The 21946-nt window shown below is 42.6% G+C and overlaps 1 long non-coding RNA gene across 2 annotated transcripts in view; it reads right to left on the bottom strand.

Moving 5' to 3' along the window:
- The window catches only part of LOC108516720 (uncharacterized), a 96755-nt gene that overhangs the window by 39582 nt on the left and 35227 nt on the right, over positions 1-21946 (bottom strand). For both annotated transcript variants that reach the window (XR_001881916.1, XR_001881917.1), the window contains exon 2: positions 12512-12613. This is a non-coding gene — a long non-coding RNA (uncharacterized LOC108516720). The remainder of the gene's footprint in view (positions 1-12511; positions 12614-21946) is intronic.

Below are 21946 nucleotides of genomic sequence, written 5' to 3'. Positions count from 1 at the left end.
TGTGTGTGTGTGTGTGTGTGTGTGTGTGTGTGTGTGTGTGTGTGTGTAGTCCAGATGCTGCATGAGGATAAACCAGTAGGTGTGTGTGTCCTTTATGTCTGGGGAACTGATAAGCTCACCTGGAAGCAAAAAGCAACGCAGCCCCAAGCTTTAGCCATAGGGAACTCCAAACATTAGATCTGCTAAACGTACAGAAGCTGCGTCTACGGTCAAAACAAATACTTCAGCCGAGTTAAATTTAAAGGACCTTCATTGGGTAATGAACGGTGAATCGGGCAGCCCCGAGAATCACAGCAAATTTAGAGAGACTCCAGGACAGCCACATGGTGGAAGATTTACAGACCAAACAACGGGAAGTGATGTACAGAAATCAGGGGTAATGTACAGAAACAACTGGGTTGGTTATTCAGCTCAGCATTTGCCTGATTTAAACACAGTCTGAACACTCAGCAACGTATAAATGGTTGAAGTACGGCTGCTGGGATTGGCCACGACTCAGCTATTGTGACAGGTGCATACTCCTAAGTTAGGTTCTCACTCTTGTCTACCTGTTATGTTAGATCGCAGTTCGTCCACAAGGACTCCAATATAAAAGTACTGGAGTCCTTCTCTGGCCATATTTAGTTCGCTTTAACACTACCCATGATAGAGAGTTCAAAGTCACAGAATCTAGGAAGAGAACATATTTCAAGAAGAAGTCCCTGGTTAGTTAACTGTCGAAAGCCAGCTAAGAACACTAGATCTGAGCAGAACCTCTTTAGGGGACCACATTGCTGAGAAGTAAAGCTATTTGTTAACCAAAAATCAGGATCCCAAACATCTCTCATCTCTGCTCCCTTCCCTCCAATGTGGTTGTTCCTCCCCTTCTTTGCTTCTCTTTGTTCTTTAAATTTATTTTTATATTCAACTCAATTCTTTTCCTTCTCTTCCACCTCCTATGTTCCCTTCCTTTCTGGAGGCCAAAATGATTTCATTAAAATCAAGGTGTCAGCAGAGATTCCTTCCTTTCTGAAGGCCCTGGGTGGGAATGCGTTTCTTGTCTCTTCTGGGATCTAGAGGTGCCGCCTTCCTTGGCTCATGGCCCCTTCCTCCATCTTCAAAGCCAGCAATGATAGGGGGTCGTGCTCATGTTACTTCACTCTGACACTCACTCTTCTGCCCTCTCTTCCCCAATTAGACACCCTTGTGATTACATTGATTACCCTGGGCTCCCCAAAATAACCCAGGTGGACTTCTTTGTTATAAAGTCAGCTGATTAGTCCCTTTTCCACCTACCACCTGAATCCCCCCATGGCCATGGAAGGAAACATATTCACAGATTTTCAGATTAGAACATCTCTGAGGAGACCTTACTCTGCTACCAACACTGGCCCCTGATTGCCTCACACTAAATCCAAGACAGATGCACTGACCATGGGTTCTCAGGGGCACCCAGCCTGAAACCTCAGATGAGGCGCTTGTCTTCTCAGCGCCATGGTTTCTTCAACTGGCAATATTCACAATAATCCCTGTCTGGTGCCTGAGAGCACAGGATGATGGCCAGGGGGTCGATGCCCTTCTGAAAGGCGGAATGAGCAAAGGCATTTCGATTTGCAGTATTCAGTGAGTTCTGCTGGCTCAAAGACACGGATCAGACACTGACTGGTAGGAACCCCCAGCACAGATTAAGAAATGCATAGCCAACAGGCCTGACTCCAAACGATTCAAACAACAGGGAAAGAATAGAGAACTTATCATTATTGTGTCTGTTTGACAAATACTTAACTTAATTGACCATAATGTAAGGCTGGAATTTGCCTATTTTAAAGTTATCTGTGGTTGTAATTAAACTGTTATGTTCAGTGTTCTCAATTCTAATTCTTCTACTACTTTGTTTAAAACTATAAATTTTTTTGCCAGGAAGACAGTATCTACTTTTATCCTTCAAATATTTAACCCCTTAATGGAGACAATAATTAGAATTATTGACCTGAAACTACACAAGAGCATAGAAATATTCTTCAGACTAAACTATTATTTTGTTTGGTATGAGTTCCCAGTCTAGGTGTTATTATTTTCCCAAAGCTTCGGGACCTTCCAGGGACTAAGCTCCACCTAGAACTCTAAGATACGGGTGGGAGCTGTCAATTTCATTAATCTGGTTTCAATTTTTTAAACGTTTGGTTTCACAGCTTACCTATGGGAATTCATAGTTGTTCCATCTTTAATATTCCAGATAGACGATTTACTGAAAAAGCTAAGTCAGTATTCTCTCCCGTGAGCCAGCCAATGAAACCTCAGACAGGCCAGGCGCGGTGGCTCATGCCTGTAATCCTAGCACTTTGGGAGGCCAAGGTGGGTGGATCATGAGGTCAGGAGATCAAGACCATCCTGGCTAACATGGTGAAACCACGTCTCTACTAAAAATACAAAAAACTAGCCGGGTGTGGTGGTGGGCGCCTGTAGTCCCAGCTACTCGGGAGGCCTAGGCAGGAGAATGGCATGAACTCCAGCCTGGGTGACAGAGCAAAAAAAAAAAAAGAAAAAAAAACAAAAAACCTCAGATAACACTGAGACGGGAGTGCTGGAGGGGAGCAACTCTCCCGTGAGCCAGCCAATGAAACCTCAGCCAGCGCTGAGGAGGACGTGCTCAAGGGGAGGAACGCCATCCTGGGGCTCTCTGGGCTGTTGTCTGTCAACAGGAGAGGAGAACAAGGGGCAACAGCAGCAGCTCTGTCGGCCACGGCCACCCCAGGGACCCTGGAGGGTGGGAAGGAAGACACTGCCAGACCTCAGAGCTTGGCACCAGGAGCCAGTTATCAGCCAGATAATGTACTCAGCCAACAGCGAGAAACCCGACCTGAATTTATTGGGAACTGGTCACAGAAAAGAGAAGGACTCTTTGTCCTGAGTGTGTGATGCCGTGATGGTAGGGGCCGCAGGGCTGTGACTCACATAAGTTTCGTTCCAAAAACAACTGGGGATGCTGTGTGGGGACGGGGCTGATGGCACAGTAGGAGGTAACGGGCTCAAGACTGACCTCCTTTTCTAGGGGTGATGAAAAGACTGTCACCTCATCTTGTGGCTGCAGAGCCCAGAAGAGACTGTGGAGCAGCGGTTAGAGACGTACAGAGGAATTCTGCTATTTTTAACTCTTTGGCATGTTGCTTTTCTTGAGCAATTCCCACACCACCCCTTTTTAAAGATTTATTAGATTCAGGAGCTACTTTATAATATCCTTTGAGTCCAAATTAGACTTTAGCACATAACATATCTGAGTTTGAGGAGTTTAGGGGTTTAACTTCTTCAATAAAAGGAGCAAAGAGATTTGGTGAAATGACCCCCACGGTCCCTCATGTTGATGGACCCACTGAAGTTAGCCTGTCACCAGAAGCAAAGGGATACTACTTTTACGAGATGAGGATCTTTTCCACATTACCATTCAAAGCAATAACTTTGCAGCTTAATCTACTGAAGGCCTCATCTCCACCTGCTTTTCCAACCCTGGATTCAAAGGGCTTGTGGTGCCCTCTCCGTGCCTGCAGTCACCTTCCAGCAAATGCTGGAATTTGATTCACACCAAACAGAAACAGCCAAAATCTGTAAGAAGTCTATTGGGCAGCTCTTCTGTTTCAACGACCAGGCTCCAAGGGCCAGAAATAACGAAGACAGAGCACCTATCTCAGCAAGCTGACAGCCTTGAAGGGGGATGAGGCTGGAAAACAAATGACAACACAGTGTGATAAGTTCACTGCAGACCAGGGAGAGAGACAGCTTTGAGAAAGGGTGATTGCTTTTAAACGGAAAGGAAAAGAGCTTGGGAAATGCTTCCAGAAGAAAATGACATCTAATTTAGGTGTGTTTTTTTTAGGTGGGGTCTCACTATGTTGCCCAGGCTGGAGTACAGTGGCTATTTAGAGGCATTGATCATAGCTTACTGCAGCCCTGACCTCCTGCACTCAAGTGATCCTCCTGCCTCTGCCTTCTGAGTGGCAGGAACTACAGGTGCATGCCACCATGCCTGGCTCTCCAAAGTAGGTTTCAAAGGAAGCATAGGAGTTCTGAGTGGAAGAGACCAAGGCATAGGCCCGTGCCCGTCCCAGAGGTGAGGGGAGGTCCGCGGGCTTCAGGGTTGCTGGAACTTTGGATGCAGGTCAGACATAAGCACTGGTTGGTTAAGAGAGGCTCTCGACTTTTCCAGACAAGAAATGTTGAGGTGCTGAACACAGTGCTCACAGAGATGGAAAGGAGGAGGTGGGTTAGAGAGGTGCTTTGGAAATGAAATTAATAGGACTTGTTGCCTGAGTGGCTATGCAGGAGGAGCAGGGGGACAGAGTTGAAGTGTATGAGTCTCGGGCTCAGACATAAAGCGTCAGCAGTCTCAGGAGGATCCACATCCTCACAGGAACCAGCTCCCTCAGCTAAAGGCAAAAGGCGCTTGGTGCCTCAGCCAGCCCAGAGCGTTCCCTCCGTGGACATAAAGAAGCCAAGTTCTTGTTGCTAAAGGCACTTAACAGAGAAGTATTGGAGGGCCAATTAAAGGCAAAGTCCACCATTTTATAACCACATTTTAGGCATATTAAACATTCTAGAATGTAATCATCAGGCTTCTAAACTGAGCCATTTGTGTTATCCAGGAAAGTAAATCAGTGACTTATGTTTCCAGCAATATAATGAACATTATAATGGACACCTGAAAACGCAGAGTGAACGACAGAGAATTTCCTTGAGAATCATGGATAAACCCTAAGAAAGGTGGAGAAATTCTCTACTTACTGGAGATAAGGTGGAGAAGCGGTTTGACATCGAAGCTGGCAAACATCATGGTCACCAGCATTGTGTATGCACAGGGCATGTGTGCATCTGTGTGTGTGCCCATGCATGTATGTATATGTGCATTCATGTGTGTGTGTGTGGCAGGTGGGCGGGGACAAGAGAGTTGGAATGGAGACCAACCTGATAAAGCTGACACTCTGGAAGGGTTAGACTCCTAGGAAGAAAGTTAAGAAGGGGGAAGATAACGTCTGCACAAAGGCAAACACAAAGCAACGTCCTTTGTCAGCAACATCCTTAGGCACCTGGAAGAAGCAGACACACAACTTCCAGGAAGAATGTCCCTCAACCTGGGCTTCTGATGATTCCCACCAATATCGTGACCGTCAACTGGAATGCACGTGCGCGTGCACGCACACACACACACACACACACACAGACACAGACACACACACAGACACACGTAGACACACACAGACACAGATACACAGACGCACGCACGCACACACAGACACGCAGACACACACGCACGCACACACAGACACGCACGCACACAGACACATGCACACAGACACACACACAGACACACACACACGCACACATACACACATGCACACGCACACAGACACACATACATACACATACACGCGCACACACGCACACACACACACACGCACGTGCACACACACACACACAGACACACAGACACACGCACACACATACACACACACACGCACACAGACACACATACACGCGCACACACGCATACACGCACACGCAATACTATACACACACATATATACGCACACCACACACATACATATACAACACACATATATAACACAGCACGCACACACATACATATACACACACCAATAATACACCACACATATATAACCACGCACACACATACATATACACACACACATATATACACACACACACACACACACACACAAAATTCCAAATAAATCGTCAAGACAATCATTAGGAAAAATAAACAACAGGACCAGACAGACCAAGACTTCAAGTGTTGGCATCGTCAGATGCGGATGATACATGTTAGGAATAAAGGATGTAAAACCATGAGAATGAAACAAGAATGATAAGATGAAATTGAAAAGGAGGCAAAGAGAACTTACAAAAAAATTTGTAAAACTTAGAATTTAATATTGTTTAAAACCTTTTAGGCCCCACATAATAATAGACGGCCTGGGTAGCAAACCCTAGCCAAGGGTGCCTTACGAGCTCCTTACAAGGGGCAAATCACTGCCAGCCACAAGTCCCATGTGGTTTCTGGGTCTGCATGGGTGGAAGAAGGACGCTCCAGGCAGCAGCAGACGGGCCTGGGAACAGTAGAATCCCACACAGCTCCAGGTTATTCTCCATTGTTCACTCTGTATTACCAGGGAGCCCAGCAGGGCCAACTGGAGGAAAGCGCCTGGGTTTTGCCCAATGCAATCGCATGTAATCGGGAGCAAGGGGTCCACAGCTGGAAGGGCCCAAGAGTCTGGAGCTGTCTATCTCCTATAAACTCTCAAAACTCACCCATCTGAGTGCCTGTCCAGGCCAGGGCCCTATCTTGAGGAGAAATTCCTGGGAGTAGAATCAAAATCAATCAAGACAGGCATGACAGAGACAAGAGAGAAAGAAGGTCAACACCAGGCCAACAGATCTCTCTGTTACGGACCAGATAGTAACCATTGTAGGCTTTGAAGACCAGACGATCTTGCTGCTGCTACTCAGCCCTGCGGTTATAGGGTAAAAGCAGTCACATCTAACATGTAAATGAATGGGCATGGCTGTGTGCCAATAAAACTTTATTTATGAACACTGAAGTTTGAATTGTATATACAGTTTTCATGTGTGACAAAATAGTATTCTTTTGTTTGTTTGTTCCAACCATTTAAAATGTAAAAGCATTTTAGTGCACAGGCTATACAATACTGGTAGTGGGCCAGAGTTTGTTTTCTGTCTCCTGGTGTTGACAAAAGGGGCTTTGAGAAAAAGATGCAGGAAAACTCAAGACAGGAAGCCATGCTGCTTTTGGACATTACCAAAAACAGCAGAAGAGGGAGCCCCACAAAGGTAGAAGAGCCCTCCTACACCCAGCCACATCCTAAAGGCTCAGGCAAATGAATTTCACATAAAAATAAGCAGCAGAAAATATCCAGCTCAAATTCCATACACAACTATTATGAGAAAAAGGTCCTGAGAAGGAGAATAACCTCCTAACAGATAATAAAAGCAGACACAAAGATGTGGCCATCGCGGGGCTCAGAAGGCCCAAAGTGCCGCCTCAGAAGCCAAGTTTCCCCCTGACCTTCCGTTGCCCTCCTGTCTCTCACCCCTCATGCTCCCCTGAGGGAAGCCATAGAAACTAGAATTCCTCCTCTCCCGAGGTGAGTCATAAAAACCAGAACCCCTTTGCCTCAAGGCCAGCCATAAAACCTAAAATATGACTCTAGCCTCCCCCTGCTTTTCTGTGTAACAGCTGGCAATAAAGAAATGAAGACCCTCATTGGAGAGGGACCGGTACTACCCGATGCCCAGGAGGAGGGAATGTGGCACAGAGAGGCTGAGAAAGATCTGAACACAGAGGACTCGCTGAGTTTCCCCACACCGTCTATTGCATTCAATCAGGCCCTTTCTGTCCAGTCACAATTTGACATGACTGGCTGTGCTTCGTCAAACCTAAGCATAGAAATGCACAGTTCACCCTGTATCTTTGGGTGTTCATTCTGAAGGTTCCCACATCACATAAAACTATGATCAAATAAATCTGTTATACTTTTCTCAGGTTAATCTGTCTTTTGTTATAGGGACATTGGTATGACCCTTATGATGGAGAAGAAAGTGATGACCCCCTTTCTGCCCCTGCAGCCACAAAACAGATCAAAACCTATTTCAGAACAAGCTAACAGACTCTAAGAAAATTATGTAAGACATGAAAGTATGTGAATTGTTACAGCAATCAGAAAAGAATTAAAAAATTTAAAATGCATTTCAGGAGAAAAGACTAAACAATAAATAAATACAACATGTAACGCCCTAAGAAAAACAGAAGGTGAAAATGAAGAAAGTTTTTTTTGTTTTGTTTTGTTTTTTGTTTGTTTGTTTGTTTGTTTGTTTTGGAGACAGAGTCCACTCTGTTGCCCAGGCTAGAGTGCAGAGGCACAACCTCAACTCTCTGCAACCTCCACCTCCCAGGCTCAACCAATTATTCTGCTTCAGCCTCCCGAGTAGCTGGGATTACAGGCATGCACCACCACGCCTGGCTAATTTTTTTCTTTTCTATTTTTAGTTGATATGGGGTTTCACCATGTTGGCCAGGCTGGTCTCGAATTCCTGATCTCAAGTGATCTGCCCGCCTTGGTGTCCCAAAGTGCTGGGATTATAGGCGTGAGCCACTGCGTCCAGCTGACAATGAGGAAAGTTTTGAAAGTAAAAAAAGTGAAAAAAATCTGTCAGAAAAAGTGGAAAATATTGAAGATAGACAAAGGAGATAGAACATAGGAGGTCCCGAAGAAGATACCAATGCAAAGAAGAAAGACTGAATACTAAAAATGATAAGAACTATACCAAATTTTTAATACTGAATTATAAAAGGATTTGAAGCTACATATTGAAAAATTATACCACACACTTGAAAATATTGACCCCAAATGGTAAAATTACTAAACTTAAAAAAAAAAGAAAAAAATCCTTTGGATATTATATTAGTTACCTAAGGCTGGCATAACAACATACACAGCCTGGGTGGCTTAAACAAGATAAATTTGTTTGCTCACAGTTCTGAAGGCTGGAAGTCCAGGATCAGGGTGTTGGCAGGGATGATTTCTTCTAAGTCCTCTCTCCTTGGCTGCAAAGGGCCATCTCATCCTATCCTCGTATGGCCTTTCCTGTGCACCTGCATTCCTGATGTCTCTTCCTTTTCTTTTAAGGACACCAATCATATTATATTACCAGCCCCTCTTATGGCCTTAATTACCTCCTTAAAAGCTCTGTCTCCACATACAGTCACCCTAGGGATTACAGCTTCAACTTATAAATTTGGGGAGGATGCAATTCAGTCTATAACAGATATCCCAAACAAGTGTGTAAAGTGTAAGGAAAAAAAATATAATTATCATCACACTTGTCGACAGCAATGCTTTACGCTATAAGAAAATGAAATAACATATTATTAATATATAATATTTATATACAAGATAAATCATACAGAATACAAATATACAATAATACAAATATATACAAATAAATAATACAAATATTGTATGTTCTATGCTATTACAATATACAATATTAAAATAACATATAATAATTAACATACTTAAGGAAAGAATATATGAAATAAGAAGGTTATATGTAATTAAGAAAAGACAAATTGTTATCAACATGCCAGAACTCAGGGACTATTACTGCTATGAGCCTTTCCTGAGAAATCTAGTCAATATCAAGCTTCAGACAATCAAAATGGATAGAGAGATAAGTGACTTATGCAGTGGTAGTAAGTAAATAGGTGGTAAGCCTAGGCAACATAGCAAGTTCAAGGAAGAAGGAAGGAAGGGAGGGAGGGAGGAAGGAAGGGCAAGGAAGGAAGAAGGAAGGAAGGAAGGAAGGAAGGAAGGAAGGAAGGCAAGGAAGCGGAAGGAAATGAAAGAAAAGCAAAAGAAATGAAAAGAAAGAGAAAAGAAGGAGGTGGTGAGCAAGCAGAGAGAAAGAAAGAAAGAAAAGAAAGAGAAAGGAAAGAGAGAAGAGAGAGAAAGAAAGAAGAAAGAAAGAAAGAAAGAAAGAAAGGAAGAAAGAAAGAAAGAAAGAAAAAAAAGAAAAAGACAAGAGAGAAAGAAAGAAATAGAAAGAGAAAGAAAGAAGAAAGAGAAAGAAAAGAAAGAAAGAAAGAAAAGGAGAAAGAAAGAAAGAAGGAAAGGAAAGGAAAGAAGGAAAGTGAAAGAAAAAAAAATAGAAAGAAAAGGAAAGAAAGAGAAGAAAGAAAGAAGGAAAGAAAGAAAGCAAAGAGAGGGAAAAGGGAAGGGAAGGATGAGGCGGGACGGGAGAGGGCAAACTCCTGAATTTTTTTTTTTTTTGGGTTTGAAACGGGAGCTCTCGCTCTATTGCCCGCGGCCAGAGCTGCCAAGTGCTGGCCTTGATTCTCAGCTCACTGCAAGGTTCCAACCTCCCGGGTTTACGCCTATTCTCCTGGGCCTCAGGGGGCCTCCCGAGTAGCTGGCGGACTACAGGCACCCGCCAGCCACGCCCAGGCTTATTTTTTGTTTTTGTATTTTTTTTTTTTTTTTTTTTTTTTTTTTTTGTAGGAGAACGGGGTTTGCACCTGGCTTAGCCAGGGATTGGTCTCGGATCTCCTGACCTCACGATTCCACCCGGTCTCGGGCCTCCCAAAGTGCTGGGGTTACAGGCTTGAGCCACCGCGTCTGGCCAACTCCTGAATTTTTAAATGGCCAAAGATAAAAAACATTTTATGAAAATGTAATCTGCTAATTAGAGGCTACAGTGTGCTATGATAGCACCACTGTGCTACAGCCTGGGCAACAGAGCAAGACCCTGTCTCTGAAAAAAATAAAATAAATAACAAATTAGACACAGCTCAAAAGAGAATTTGTAAACTGGAAATTATATCCAAAGATATTGCTCAGGGGGCATAACAGAAAGACAAATTAAAAATATGTGAGAGAAGTTAAGAAAATTAAAAATAAAGCCCAACATATATTCACTCTATGTTTCAGAATTAAATATTAGAGTAACAGCAAGACAGCAGTATTTAAAGAAGATTTAATAGACTAAGAAATAATGGCCAAGAAGTTTTCAGAGTTGAGGAAGCACTATATTAAGCAAGAGAAATAAATTAAATTCATACACGATGAAATATATAGATGAAATTCATAAATAGATGAAATTCATACATAGATGAAATAGTGAAAAAACAGATTATCCACAAAAGAATGTCAATAAGACTAACAGGAGTCTTTTTAATAACAATGGGATATGGAAGAAAGTGAAATACCTTAAATGTGCTAGAAAATAATTATAGATTTAAAATCACAAATCCAGTGAAACTACCAAAAATGAGGTAGAATAAAGGCACTTTGAGATAAACAGAAATTGAGACTGTTTGCCACCAAACTTAAAGGCACATTTAAATGATGTACTTCAGGAAGGATGAGACACTCCCAGAAAGAAAGTCGGAAATGCAATGAAGTTTGGCAACGAAACAAAATGGTAAACATATGACTAATCTAAATACATATTAAGTAGATACTGATAATTACATAATCTGTGAGGTTAAAAACAGAGATTGATTCAAAATATTGTATCCCAGCAGCACACAAGCTAGCAGTGATCAGTGGAGAGAAACTATTCTCAAACAAGGCCACCAATGGATATGTTAGGAACTCAGCTGCACAGCAGGAGTTAGGAGCCGTGGGCAGGCGAGTGAGCGAAACTTCATCTGTATTTACAGCCACTCCCCACTGCTCACATTACCACCTGAGCTCCACCTCAGATCAGATCAGCGGTGGCATTAGATTCTCATAGGAGCGTGAACCCTGTTGTGAACTGTGCATGCGAGGGATCTAGGTCGCACGCTCCTTCTGAAAATCTAATGCCTGATGATCTGTCACTGTCTCCCATCACCCCCAGATAGGACCATCCAGTTGCAGGAAAATAAGTCAGGACACCGACTGATTCTCTATGATGGTGAGTTGTATAATGATTTCATTATATATTACAATAATAATAGAAATAAAATGCACAATACGTGTAATGTGCTGGAATCATCCTGAAACCATCCCCCTGCACCCTGGTCCATGGAAAAACTGGTCCCTGGTGCCCAAAAGGCTGGGGACCACTGTCCTAAAATCTTTGCATTATTCAGAAGGATGGTAAATAGTCCTCAACTGTAGACTGTTAAGTATATATAAACAATTTCCAAGATAATCATTAAAAGAATAGAAGTATGATACACATCTCCCAAAGCTGTAAAGAAAAATAAATGGAATACAAAAGCAAATGAAAAATTGTAGTTGACACTGTCCTTTGAGCAAACACAGGTTTAGAATTAGTAAACCCATAAGCCTCTTGAGATTTTCCATGAGAGCTTCGGATATTTGACTGTTTGGAATGAGAGTGGCTGCCTTTTTGATAGACGCAGATGGCAATTAAAGGGAAGGTGCAATTCCTTAGGCATTCCTACTTGGAGCTGTAATTTATGAGCATTTGATACATCCCTGGTTAATCAAATACTTTGTATTAATTTTTAAATCTGCACCCAACGTAAAAGTTCCATGGGTAGCTTCAGCAGGGAAAATGGACTTTAGATGGTTACATCCTTCTCTCCACCACCCCATCTCCTGCCCCTGAGTCCTCAACTGCCCCACTCGCTGTCTGAACAATGCTTGTGGGAGCACCTGATGGCCAGCCAGGGCAGTGCTCCCATGTCCAGGACGGGGGCTGCTAGTGGAGACTGCTTAGATCTTTTAACAGTGAGAAAAGATATTTTATGTTTGGAATTTAATAGAGATTTTGGTTGGTAGCATGAGGGTTCCCTTTAGCCCTCCAAGATCCTCTATTTCAATGAGAAAATTTCCCTAACCACTTCTCCCCAGTCACAATTTCTCTGTGTTTTTCCAAAATTTCAACCGAGTTATATGTTATTTTCTTCAGTTTTACATTGTAATTTTGGCAGATAATTTGTTTGGCAGATAATCCAGGAGATAATAACTCCTGGACCAGCAGATTTTACCAAGAGGTTCTCATTTCTTTGGTTCTAGAGAACAGCCACAAAAGGTCAAATCCTCGAGTCTTTCTGACCAGCTGGATGCCACGGTTGTTGACAGACTGCCGCCTAGAAGTAAAAGAATTCAAAAGAAATCACTCATTTCTGCATCTCAACAGTTACAAAACACCAACAACCCCCAAATTACAGGGTGTTATATAAGTCAATGACGAACCAAGCATTTGGGATTCTACGGTACTGGCTTCCTGGCCTGACCATTATATAACTATTATCCATAGCAAAATTTAGGTGCTGTATATTTGAAATAAATGATAAAAAAGAATGCTGTAGATGATCCATTTTTCTTAGCCATTTTTTTCAAGAAGACACAGCCCACAGGGCTCTGGATAGCTAACCTAGGCCTCCTCCATTTTTTTGCCAGGCCATTTAGACTTTCTCCTAAACTGACTACTGGCACCAGGGAGGGTGGAGATGGGAGGAGCTGGTCCCAGTGGGTGGACACTGTGTCAAGTTGGGAGGAGGCTCTGTGGCCTCCCCACAAGAAAGGCACCTGCTCTCTGTAGTTCCACCCACACCCTTTAGAGGGAGCAAGGAAAGGAAGCAGTCAGGGAATGGGGGAACCCCACTGGCCTGCAGGGCAGCCAGTCAGTGGGCAGACATAGGGGCCATAGTTCGCTGGGTAGGGGTGGGGGGCCGAGGAGGGTGCAAGGTGGAGGGAGAAAAGGCAATTCCCACAGGATGACCTGCAGATCCTCCAAGCACCTGAAGATTGGGAGGGACCGAACATTTCACCCAGCTCAATCATTCTCGCCTCCCCATCCAGAGTTCAAACTTCTGATAAAATATTCAGTTTTAGCTCAAATACTTCCAATGTCCTGGCTGCTCCCATCTGGGGGACCACTGGGATGGCAGAGCTTGAGAGGTTTAAGACTTGAGGGGATTAAGAAATGGAGCCAGGCTGCAGTGGTCCTGGGAAGAAAAGAGAGCAGAGGGAGTGGATGTGGGAGGAATCAGGGCTTCTGCCGTAGAAAAGGAAGTGGATTAGGAAAGTGTTCCAGAGTATGGGTATTCCCAATGCCCGAGGGACAATGGGTAGGGAAAGACACAGGCCTCAGGATCCCAGGTCAACTGTGTGGCTGCCAGGATGCCCTTGTGGTGTTTTCCAGCCTGGAATATGGGTAGCCCAGGGCCTCTTTCTGTTTCTTCCACACGCCTGCAGAGGCACAATGAGGCTCATGTGGCCAAGGGCTCCAAGAAGCCGTGCAGCTGTGACTTTTCAGGGGAGGTGTTGCCAGCAAAGGCATGACACCCCCCATGGGGACAAAGGTTGCCAGGACAACCTCTGCAAGGACAAACTCTCCCACAACCGGGGTCTGAAGGGGATAACAGAAGGTCTCTGATGGGTACGGGTGATGTGCCTGGGAAGAGAAGTGTGGCGTATGGTAGGCCAGTGCCTCCAAACCCCCAGCACTGGGGCTACTGTGGTACATGGGAAATCCACCAGCCAACTTGGCTTCAAGATGCTCAACCCTTTTCAGCTCCCCCAATGACTGAGCCACTGCCTCAGAAAGAACTTCAGGTCTTTTGAGTGCACCCAGGTGAGTGGGGAAGGCAGAGGGAAAATAAGTCCCTTGTTCCCATGAGACCCAGAAAAGTAGCAAGGGGTCTGTTAGTCCAAGAAAGGCAGAGGTGGGATGGGATCTGAGGCCCTGCATCCTCAGCTTACTATCAGTGTTTGTCAGAGATACAGCGACATCCTCTGTGCCTGCAACTCAATGAGGCACCATATAAATAATAAAAAGGGGAGGGAGAGGTTGAAGATGTAAGAAAAGATTTAAGTTCTTCTCTTTCTTCTCTCTTCATGAGAAGAAATGTAAGATTTGGATCAGGAAGCCTGGAACAGTCAGGAGTAGGAGGAATGGTTCCTGTGGAGAGAGTGGAGGTCAAGCCATGAATTTGGGAGATGGTTTAAAGCTTGAAACTGAATTGCTGGATTGAAGAACCAAGTTATTATTGTCTCCATATGAATATAAATTAAAATTTTCTGTGAAGATAGAATGAATGGAAACCAGCTGACATATTCAGTACCCTGGGGTAAACAGAATGTGATAGAAGTATGTTGGAAGCAAAAAAAATGCCCAGTGGAAGAAAGAGATAGGTTAGTCTACTCTTCACCATCCCTACCCACTGAGAGTTACTGACTGCTCCTTTCCGGACAAGTGTGGCTGATAATGCCAGGAAAAAAATATGAATAAATTTACCCAAATAATAATACACTGGAAGAGTGCAACAATTTTAAAGGAAAAATAACAGAGGATATCAAATTCCAACAGAGGCACAAATATTGGCACAAATGAGTCAATAAATTTAGTCTAATAGAAATACAGGAAAGTATTACCAATGAGAATAAGAAAGCATTAAGAAAACAAAGCAGGAAAGCTTAGGTATGAAACTTAGTTGAAGTAAAAAATACAACAAATGAAAAATAGCAAAAATTATATAACTTAGGGAATGGTATAACTTGTAACACCAGATACAGAAAAGTCTTAAAGGGAGAAAGGACAGGACAGATTAAGTAGCGGTAAAAATTTAAGGCAATATGAGAATTAAAAAGAAACGCAAACATTCAGATAAGTAACAGGCAGCTCAAACAAGAGTGAAAAAGTGAAGAGGGGAAAATATTTGAAGAATTAGTTCAGATCAGTTTCGCAGAATGAAAAGACTGACCTCAGATTTAAAGGACCCATAGAGCACCACAAAAGAGAATAAGGAAAACCTCACCTACACACACTAAACTGAAATGTAAGAGTATAAAAAAGAAAAAAAAAAACAGAGAAATTCCAAAAACCCACAGAAAGAAAGAAAGAAAGACAGGCTATATAAAAGAACAAGAATCAGCTTGACATCAGCTTTTTTAACAGCAACACTGGATGCGAAATAACTGGAATCATTTTCAACATACTGATGGAAAAGAACTTAAAAATGTAGAATTTTATATCCAGCCAAACTATCATTCAAATCAGATGAGATGATAAATTTCTTCAGGTATACAAGTGCTTTGAAGACTTTATAGAAAAGCTCACAATGAAAATAGTTTTGGAAAAAAGTACTTAACTAAAAAGTGAGGCAAATTCAAGAGATATTCCAAGAAAATCTTGAAGGAAAAATGACTTTATACCTTAGTATGAGTTGATTGCTGTCTTTACAAATTGCTAAGACTAACAAGAAAAAATAATATCCTTATAACTAAGAATTAAAAGTTAGTTAATGCCAATATTACTGGGTTGGCAGAGGATGGCAAGAACAAAGGATAGGAGAGCATACTAAAGTTCCTGTCTTATTGGAAGATATTTGTAGATACCAAATTGTTTTAAAAGAAGCTCAAACCTAAGACCTGTAATTAGAAAACTTCTAGAAGAAAACAGGGGAAACACTCCAGGATGTACATCTAGGCAGAGTTTATGGTTAAGACCTCAAAAGCATACGCAACCAAACCAAAAATAGACAAATGGAACTATATTAAACTAACAAGCTTAGGTACTTCAAAGAAAACAACAAAGTGAAGAGACAACCTGTCTCTTTGATCATCTGAATATTGGCCAAACTTCATCTGATAAGGGGCTGACATCCAGAATATACAAGGAACTCAACTCAACAACAACAACAACAAATAATAATGATTCCATTAAAAACTGGGCCAAGAATCTGAATAGACATTTCTGAAAAGAAGATACACAAATAGCCAACAGGTACTGCAAACATGCTCAACATCACTAATCATCAGGGAAATGCAAATCAAATCCACAATGAGATATCTCATCCAAGTTAAAATGGCTATTATAAAAAAGTAGAGATGCTGGCAAAAATACGGAGAAAAGGGAACCCTGTACACTTAGTGGGCATGTAAATGAGTACAGCCATTACGGAAAACAGTATAGAGCTGTCCCAAAAAAACTAAAAATAGAACTACCAAATGATCCAGCATTCCCACTACTGGATATTTATGCAAAGGAAAAGAAATCAGTATAACAAAGCACTGCTATGTTTACTGCTGTGCTTTTCACAGCAGCAAAGATATAGAACTAAACTAAGTGTCCACCAATGGATGAATGGATAAAGAAAATGTGGCCTACATACACAATAAGATACTATTTAGCCATAAAAAAGAATAGAATTTTGTCATTTGCAATAACATGAATGGAACTGGAAGTCATTAAGTGAAAAAAGGCAGGCACAGAAAGATAAATATCACATGATCTCACTTAAATGGAGGAGCTAAAAATGTGGACCTCATGAAGCTAAAGAGTAGAATGATGGATACCAAAGGCTGGGAAGGATGTATGTGTTGCAGGGTGGGGTTGGGGGTGAGGGATAAGAGTGGAAAGTCAATGAGTACAAACATACAATTATGTAGAAAGAGTAAGTTCTAATGTTTAATGGCACAGTAGGGTGACCATAGTTAACAATGTATTGTATATTTCAAAATAGCTAGAAAAGGCTTTGAAATGGTTCCATCACACATGGTAACTACTCGAAGTGGTGGATATCCTACCTTAACCTGATCATTACCTACTCTATGCATGTACCAAAGTATCCCATGTGCCCCACAAATAAGTACAAATCTTATGTGTCAATAAAAAAGAAAAATTAAAAGAAAAGAAATAGACTGGCTGGGGCTGGTGGCCCTCCCACCTATACTGGCTTCAGCATTGACTTGACCCAGTGGTGCTACCTGCAAAGAGGCGCCTGCTCAAAACTGCAAAGCCTGAGTGGTTTCCCAGTCCCTCTCCCTGGCCCTTTATGAGACTCCTCCTTCCATCTCCCTTGTGCGGCCCCATAGGGCTTGCTGGGGTCAGCACCCTGCTCAGGTCAGCCTGTAATGTCTAGACATTGTTCCCAAATCAGAACTTGCATTCCTTGACCATCTTCCATCAATGATCTGAGGAAAGTTAAGTCACAGTGAGGTTAAAAAGTCAACTGCATTTTAAGAGATTAGTAGCACAGATGAAAGGGACTAACAGGCCCCTTTCTGTGTGGGGATGCTTTCCTTAATTACCTCATTCAATCCGCAGAACCACTATTAGAGAAGAAGAAATGCCTGCTATTAAGGGTTAAGTAACTTGCCAAGGTCACCCACGTCTAAGTAGCAGAGGGGAGATTCAAATTCCATCTCTCTGATTCCACAGCCTACGTTCTTTCCAGATAAATTTCCGAGAGACAGAATGAGTGAGAGGACTCTCTTTTTCAGGATGGAAAGGCTCTTCGTGTATCAGTGACTTCCGGTTCACAATAGTTTGCCTCCCGTAGCCCCTTACTTTGTCCACAGTGAAATCAAGGCATGGGATTAGTGTTGCAGCCACATACCACTCTCTGGCACCCCAGGGAAATCTCTGTAACAGAGTCTTTACTTGGAACAGGGGAACGTGGGCTGGCACAAGAAAAGCACAATCGCAAATCACAAAAGTGCCAGCCCCGAGTGCTGCTACATCTTGGCTGGTACACAATTTCCTTTCTGGAGTGCCCACTTGAGATGCTTGCCAGCAGGTACCAAAAACCTGGGTAACTCGTAACAGCTTCTGAGGGAAAATGGGAGGATTTAAATCAGTGCAGTACATTTAGTTGTTACCATATGAATGTTCTCAAACCAAAATGCTAACTTTGAGATTATTGAGAATTAACTAATAATATACACTACCTTTGCCAAACAAGATAACTTATCCCTTGGGGGTAAAAATAACAAACGAATTAAATATAATGGCTGCATGCTTTTCATGAAATGAATTAGATTCTCAAAGTATAGGCAAAAAAATAAAGTCATGGATAGACTTGAGAAAATTTTAAATGATGTAAAAAATTAAATATTCCATCTGAATCAAATTATGTTAATACAATAAAACTAAGCTGTGGGGATTTAGTGAGGGAAGTGGAGTTTAGAATCTCACATAAGTTCACAGTTAAAACTCTAAGACATATGTCATATTATTTACTGTTTTCAAATTTAATATATCTTCAGCTAACCATGATATTCAGAGACACGAATGTCATAGTTCTCTGAATTCCCTGGTTAATATGGTTAAACAGAAACCCTCCTTGAGTTCAATCCATCGTTTTGAAAATCTTTCAAAAATTTTTCCTTGTTTTCTTGTCCTAGTAAATACAATGTACTCACCAGAAATCTTTATTCCAGAACCTCAGAATTATTGTACCATGTTGTTTGTAGAAAATCTCTGAGATATGGCTGAATTTGTAACAACCCTGGAACACAGCCTGTTGCTTTTTAGATAAGTGTCTGATAGGAATACATTGAGTTGTGAGTAAACCCTTCCAAGTAGAAATGTGGGAAGTAAAACCAAGGGATCTATTTGAAGTTTCAGTGAGTTCCATCTCAGTAAATCAAGGCCCCCTCAAGTTTTCCAGTTCAATTAAATACACATTGACTAAGCACCTACTTGACATGGAGGCTTTAAAAAGTAGGTATAATCCTTGCATGTGAGCAGCTTAGAGACCAGGATAAACAAATAGCTGTCATTGAGGCTGTCACGTAGAAGTATATCAAATACAGTCAGGATAAGAATTAAATTGGATGAAAGATTAAGAAGGAAGAATGGGAAAGAGTATTAGAGCAGATGGCACTTGGATTAGTCTAGAAAACATGTAAATTTCTGGACAGAGCAAAGAAGGGGGAGAGGCCATTCTGGAAGAAGGTAATAACGTTGATAAAGACATCTAGATAGAAGTATCTGGATGGCACTTACAGAAGTAGTAATTTATCCAACCATGTAGACCAGAGTGTGTGGTGTGAGATGCAGACTGGATGGCTGTGATGCCAGAAATGGGGACTGGAATGAGTTAGTGAAAAGCTGAATATTTCATGCTAATGTAGCTTGTCTGAATTTAGTGAGCACTGGCAAGCTATCAATAGCTTTCATGTCGGAGAATGGAGAGATTCAATTTGTGTTTGGGAAGGTCATTCTGATAAGAGTGTGGCAGATGGCTTGGGTGGGGCAAGACTGGAGACCAAAAGTTGTATTGGGCTATGGCAAGGGGCTGTTTAGAGATTATGAGCATCTGGACTAGAGCTGCGGCAGCAAGGATGGAAGGGAAGAGAGAGATCAGGGCACCTTTTTGAAGTAAGATCAAAAGGACTTACCAATTGCCTGATTTAGATGGCAGGGAGCCCAAGTGGGTAGATGGATAGTTTTACTTCCATCAAATAAGGAAGACAGAGGATGAAGAGGATTAGAAATGAGATCATGAATTTGAATTTGCAGTAGGTAAATCTGAGGTGCCCAGAGCATGTTTAAATAGAGATCTCTAGGAGGCAGTTCAATCATGAATCCCAAAAAGAGCATCTTAATGCCACGTTTAATGACTCAGACAAGTTTAATGGCCATGTAATACTAAATAACACAAATATTCAACATTAAATATATAATATGCAAATAAACACTGAGAGACCACAAAACCCATTTGTCACTCCCAACTGAGAAGTCTGAAGATGTATGTGGTGCTTTGTTTGTGATCCAGGCCTCAGTTTCCCCACTATTTCAAGGCTCTACTGAACCCCTCTCTAACTTTACCTGAGCAGAACCCCATGAAACAACTGCCTTTGCTGGCTCCAACTGATCTCCCAGTTGAGGCTCAAACTTACTGATTCCTTACAAGGAATCACTTCTGTTTTTATGGAAAACATGGTGAGCCAGTAATGTGTTCTGTTTAGTGGATTTCATCTTTCTCTGTCTTTCAGGTGCTGACTATGTGCAGCTCCCCAGTCAGTTCTTCAAGTCCTGCAGATACCCAGCCTCTAGCCAACTCTGCTTCTTTCTACAGTGCATTCTGTAGTCTCGTTAGACTCCTTGGGTTGTGGAAGTCATCCCCCTGTGTGTGCTGAGTTCAAGCTCAGCTCCGTGCCTGGGTACAACCCTTACTACCAGTGACCACACAGATGTACTAGATTGTTTGCTGGCTTAAAAAAAAAAAAAAAAAAGCAGCTTTCTCATCTGAGCATACAAAGGAGTTTTATCATAAACATTTAAGCACTGTGTATAATCAAATTACCCATAAAAAATAGGGAGGGTCTTTTCATTATTGCTTTGGTTGTGCTGTTAAATCGGTTTGAAATGAGGTGCAGTGAACGATGGGATTCCTTCAAGGATTCTGCCATAGCGGCCGCCGGGATAGAGCACATTGGAAAATAGATTCAGTGTAAAACAAGATTTGTTAGGAGATGGAGACTGGTGAAGCCAAGGACAGAAGATCACTCACTGGCTGAATCATTTGTTTTCTTGTCATGACTCCAATTCAGTGGATTTCAATCCTGGCTGCAGATCAGAGTCACCTGGACAGATTTTGTTTTTCCCAAAAATACTGTGCCTGGGCTCACAGTCCCAGAAATTCAGTAGGAACCTCCACCCCCCAACCCATGTATACTTTTAGAAAAGGCATCATTCTGGCGCCTTTTACTCCTGACACATGAAAGACTAGTGACCATAAACACATGAAAGACTAGTGACCATAAACATGCTTTCAGTTAGGAAACGTGAATACCCAGACTATACAGGAAGGAGCAGGGAACGTGGCCTGGACAGCATGGGATGGACTCTAGGAAGCACCCTGACACCTTTCTGAGACAACCCTCACTGCTCGAGGGTTTCCTGGGTGTTTCTGAAGCTGCAACTAGGATCAGGCCTTAGTTCACGTGCCTCAAGTACAATGTAGTCCTTCCTCCCCCACTCTCTCCATCTAAAAAATATCACCAAATCTACTCAGACACAAGTACACCTGTAGGAGGGAGGTGGTTGGAGGCACATATCCACAACCCTGGGCTAACAAGGCCTAGGGGTCACTGTAGTGGGTCAGGAGCTGTGAATGTTGCAAGGAGGACTTAACCGGAATAACAAGGGGTGTTGGGTCCCTAGGGCTCTGTCCCTCTTTCCCCATCCAAAGTTCTGTCATGGAAGTGATGAATGAAGGCATGGGACCGTTGCTGAGAAGCCCTCTTAGCTGGGGACAGTGACTCCCAAGGCCACCATCAGTGAGCACGCCTGGGACCCAGGGGAAGGGAAGCAGCTCTAGGACCTCGGCTCTGAGGACACGCAGATCCTGCTCCCAGTGGTCCCAAGCCTCCAGTTCTGATCCCTATCTGTTGACAATCTGGACTCAGCTCCACTGTTACAAAGAACCATCCCCTGGGCAGGCACCGTGATACACGCCTATAATCCCAGCACTGTGGGAGGCCAAGGTGGGTGGATCTTTTGAGGCCTGGAGTTCAAGACAAGCCTGGGCAACACAATGAGACCCTATCTTGAAAGAGAGAGAAAGAGAAAGTGAAAGAGAAGGAAGGAAGAAAGGGAGGGAGGGAGGGAGGGAGTGAAGGAAGAAAGAAAGGAAGAAGGAAGAAGGGAGTGAGGGAGAGAGGGAGAGGAGGGAGGGAGGGAGGGA

The sequence above is a fragment of the Rhinopithecus bieti genome, unplaced genomic scaffold, assembly GCF_001698545.2.
Source record: "Rhinopithecus bieti isolate Rb0 unplaced genomic scaffold, ASM169854v2 scaffold_39273, whole genome shotgun sequence".
Taxonomy (NCBI): Eukaryota; Metazoa; Chordata; class Mammalia; order Primates; family Cercopithecidae; genus Rhinopithecus; species Rhinopithecus bieti.
This window is presented reverse-complemented; position numbering and strand designations above follow the sequence as displayed.